Source organism: Sinocyclocheilus anshuiensis, unplaced genomic scaffold (assembly GCF_001515605.1).
Source record: "Sinocyclocheilus anshuiensis isolate Anshui unplaced genomic scaffold, SAMN03320099.WGS_v1.1 scaffold3964, whole genome shotgun sequence".
Taxonomy (NCBI): Eukaryota; Metazoa; Chordata; class Actinopteri; order Cypriniformes; family Cyprinidae; genus Sinocyclocheilus; species Sinocyclocheilus anshuiensis.
In genome coordinates this window covers 39,936-45,154 of record NW_015536707.1, presented here as the reverse complement: position 1 = coordinate 45,154, position 5,219 = coordinate 39,936, and positions in this window count along the sequence as shown.

The following is a 5,219-nucleotide window of genomic DNA, read 5'->3' as shown; positions in this document are numbered from 1 at the left end:
AACGGTATTTTTAAATCCATGTTATGGTAACGTGAAGTGTGAAGTCTTTGTACACTTTCTAAAATCCACACTGTCGTAAATTCGCATGCTAGTACTTTTTCTAAAATTTAAAATTCTGTATGGTGAGGGCTTCGCACAGCAGCTTTGTGCCCTTTCTTGAGCTGGTTATGCCCCGGTTCCACCTTGGGCACCACTCCACCTATGTATCCTCCAGATACCCACTTTTAACAGGGTGTTGCTACTAGGGGTCTGTTGAGACAGTTCCTTCAGCATATGCAGAGCAAGCGGTAGCCCCCTGTGTGACAGGCCAACCCTTAAAGGAATCTATCCTGATTCCAAGCCTTGAGCTCTACCCCGGGCCCAGGAGTTCTGGCCTTAACAGGTAAGTTTTTTGGGGTATGCTGCCTAGGCCTTTGGCCGTAGGGGATAATGTGACAGCCGTCTTAACGTCCCAGGAGCAACTCCCATGGCTATGGTAGAGTTGGTACTTAGTGCTCGACATGGTTTCTGGCATGCACTCCCCTCAGAATGGTGGCGTGGGTATACCGCGACCCCTAGAGGACGCAGTTCAAAGTTCCCTTGAAAGGGAACGTCTCAGGTTACGTATGTAAACATGGTTCCCTGAGTAGGGAACGAGACACTACGTCCTCTATACGTAACCTGAGACGTTATTTTAATAACTGTCCACGTAAAGTTTCATAAAGTAACCTAAAATGGATCTTGGGAAGCCACTGCTGTGTAAAAGCCTAGTTTTGGAACCTTTATTTTTAAGAGTGAATAATATGGCGACCCCTAGAGGACGCAGTGTCTCGTTCCCTACTCAGGGAACCATGGTTACATATGTAACCTGAGACGTTTTTTTTTTTTTACACTAGTGTTTGTTTACCACAAACTATATTTTGGTCACCCTCGATCATTTTAGAGCTTTAAAGTGCTGGAAATAGTTCTGTGAAATACTTGAAAGTCATTGAAAAGTGCTTGAATTTTTCTCTCAAAAGGTTAAACAAACCCTGAAATGAATAAAGTAATAACATTCCACTATTTCTGCACAACACCATAGTTATAGTTAGCGTAGTCTCACATAGCTAGAGCTTCAGACTGACGGCAGAAGTTCTGGGAACATTGGCCACTTTGAATGGCAAGAACCGCCCAAGAGGCCATTTGACTGACAGATAAATCAACCAATCATGTTTTGTTTTGTGCCGCGTCATGTTTAGGGGCGTGGAAATGTCCCCACAATAACAGAGCATGTGTAAAACTCTTGGATGTATTTTAAAGATTCTATGCCGCGAACTTTAAATATTTCACATACTTTTGAAAATCCAGTGTTTAGTTGATCCTGATAAGCACTCATTGGTTTGGCGTCAACATGAGGGGGTTTGGCGTCAAGGCATATTTGTTTCCAGGCGGAATGTTAAAGAACGCGACACACACGTCTCCCGGAAATCCTGTATTATTTTACCAATCCGATGACGACTTCGAAACTTCCGAAGTGTTTCCAATTTTATGTGCCATATGCATCAGACGTTCAGCCAACGGTCCGTGGGCGTGACGTCTGAGGTTGGTACTATAGTTAGTGTTACTACTTTTGGTTTTCTACGTCAGTGCTGTTTGATCTGATTATAACAGAATTCTGTGCAGAATACGAATGCTTCTCTTATTCATTCTGCGGCGAATTCAAACGCTTCTCACTGAATCTCGCTGCGCTGTGCAGTACAAATGTTGCGAGATCAACACTGGTTTCTGAATAAACCTGTTTTTAGCTCAGACCAGTTCGCTTGCGCTGCTCAATTATTGGTCACAGCTGATGAACGGTCTGCTCTGCGCAGCTCAAACGAGTAGCGCCATTTCGTTACGCTTTTGTTTCGTTTGCCGTTTGATGTTTCTCATATGCAGTGCTCATGAGTTTGACAAAGCGTTGGTCGCAGCAGTTTGACCACTTACTAAATTTAGTCGCACCGGCAGAAAAAATGGTCGCAGTCTGGAGAGCCCTGTGTTAGTAATGGAGATTGAATTGTTTTACAGAACAGCAGACACTTGAAGTAGCATTCAGTCATACTTTATTTTTTTATATTTTCAGTAGACCAAATATTAATATTTTTATACCAGTGGAGGTATGCATGTTTTGTTAATTAATGTCAGTCATAAAATGTTTTACTGAATGCACCTTTAAAAACTTGTTTCTAAACTTTAGTGGGTCATGTAAATGTGACTGATTCACTTTTATTTATGTTGGAAAAATAAACTGTTGAATTGTATTTTAGTTGTGTGATTTGTGATAAAGGTATAGACCAGAGTTTCTCAACTCTGGCACTCGAGGTCCATGTTCCTGTAGAGTTTAGCTCTAACCTTGATCAAACGCTGCAAACATGCAGAGTTGTAGAACTGGTGGATCGACAAGAAGATAATGCATTCTAAAAATCTAAACAATTGTAAAATATTTATGTTATTTAATAAATATATATTATATTAATTAATTGAGTGATAATAATGGTTTAAATTAATATAATAATTGTTATTTTTTACATCCATTTTCTTAAAAATTGATTAAAGGCTGAAATGTGAAGTTTACCATTTTATAAAACTTTTTGTTTTATAAAATTGTATAAAACGGCCGTGTGTTTTGAGTTTGAGCTCCGTCAAGTTAATTCTTTGTCGTCTAATTTTTTATCTTAAAATCAATTTTATATCCTTGCCGCTGTCGCCTCTGGCTTGCTTAGTTGGGGACACTTCATTTCCAGCGATACCGTTGACTTGATTGCAAAGATACTATTTAAACTGAGCTGGATGTTGACATCACTGAATTCAATGATGAACTGTCTTTAACTGAAAAATTTGTGTTTACTGTTGTAATTTTGCATTATTGACACTATTTTCCTAATTAATGCTGTTCAGTTGCTTTGACACAATCTGTATTGTTAAAAGCGCTATATAAATAAAGGTGACTTGACTTGACTTGACTTTGTTTTTGTGAAAACCGGTATCTGAACTGTAAATCATGCTTTTTACAGTAATGTTGCAGTTTAATATATTACCATAGGTATTGCCCTACCCCGCTCATATGATATTAATTTTATTTGTGCAGGTCTTAAAAAAGTCTTAAATCAGAGCTTAAAAATTCTGCAGATACTCTGTATTATAAGTGTCTATGGATTTGTTTTTTCCACTTATGTGACAGTTTAGGAAGTGAATAAAGTGGAAGGTTGCAGGTTAGGGTCAATAAGCGATATCTTTATATTATTTCCAAAACTCAAGATTTGGACAATATTTTTTTTGTTTGGTTTTCGTAGCAATATCTGGCAACACTGTATCGCAGGCACTTAAACTGACAGTAATCAAAAACAGCCCATAAACAGTGCGGGCAGGTTATTCCTGAAAGGATACCACATTCGTTAACACAAACGTAGAGATCATCATGATATTATCTGTAAGAAACGGTATCAACCAGGGCTCGACATTAAGGACAGCCTGATGGCCCTGGGCCAGTGTGACACTGGGGACAGTTGACGGATCTGTCACTGGCCGGATCAGCCCACCGCTGCGTCATCACAAAATGGGCCAAGGCTCTCGTCAGTGAAAAGGACTGGCGAAAGGGGCAACGGCCCCGGACTGAGTCGTCACCGTCCAGCGGCTCGCATTTTCTTTTCCTCTTACCTCCGTAAAATACATATTAAAGGAGTGTTAAATAAGTGCAGCGCTGCTTGTGAACAGCAGTAACCAAGGAAACGCTACATTGCTGATGTTCTATAAGTGCCACATGCTGTCAAAAAGAGTGAATTGGCATTTTCATTCAGCCCCTCTTCGGTTTTGTTTTGTGCAGTTGCCTCATGTTGCAGATATTTTTGTTTGTTTAAGGTCAGTTTGGCCAGTAACAAAGCAAAATAAACAATTAAAAAATACAAATAATAAAAACAATAAAACTAAATAAATTGCCAACCAGTATGGAAATCAGCGTATTTGGTTGTGAAAAAATCAGCAATTGGAATCGGTCATGAAACATCCTGCATTCTTAACTGGAATACAGTTAGACATAACTGAAAAAATGTAAATGAAAATGGTTAACATTTATTACAATACAAGGTTACGGTCAACAATGAAAACAATAAATAAGGGATAATGTACATCCAGCCGGTTGTTATTGCAGAATAACCCCCGACAGGGTGATCTGGACCCCGACGCGAAGCTACTTGCCACACAAGTAAATAATTAGACACAAAATATTGATTTGAGTTTAAATATTTGATCGCAAACTTCCGTGAAGAAAGCAGTTGCGAGCAAGTGGCAAGTTCAAACTAAACGGACATTTAAGGGATGCAGTGCAGTCATAAACTTATTACACAACATTTCACCACATAAATAATTAAGGCGATAAAATATATTGATTTAAGATGAAAATGTTTTAAAATCTTACTAGTTTTATAATTATCTTATAATCCATTACAGTGTACAAAACAATCATCGCAAAATGGCAGCAGCTGCATTTGTATGAAACGAGAGAGCGAGTCCGCGATACCAGGATGACATAATTAAATAACTGTACACATAATATTGAATTGAAGTTTAATATTTTATTAGCTAACCAAACGCAAAGTTTCCAACAAAAAAAAAAACAGTTCCTAGAAAGAGTATAGCACCGACTTCAGTTACCCGGATGAGCCTGTGTTATCAGCTTTTACCGGTTGATATCGAGGGATAACATACCTTGGAATGTCACAACTGACCAATCAGAATCAAGTATTCCACATAGCCGTGTAATAAGTCTAATTAATGAATTAATGAATTGATTGATTGATTGTGGCAAGGCCAGTGAAAATTTTGCAGGGCAAGTAAAACATTTAAACCACTAATCGGGCCAGTAGAAAATGTCCTTAGCATTGAGCCCTATCAACACTATCAAAATCAGTATCATAACACTTGTACACAGATCTGTAGAACATGTAGGTTACAGAATGACATTTTACAAATGAAAATGTAAAAATTTAAAACCGTACTTGAAAAGAAAACGATGACTTTGAATAGCATAATCGTATAGTTGTGTTAGGATGAGCTGAGCAAGTCTTGCATATGTATTTCCTGGTTTGAGAGTGAATTCCTGCTTAAAGAGGAAGTAATAGATACCAAAAAAAAAAGGTGAGACATGTCATCGGCCATCGGGAGAACCGTGAGAACTCCCGGTAGCCTGGCAACTGATTTGGCCCGCTGCCCTGTTTTTTTTCTTA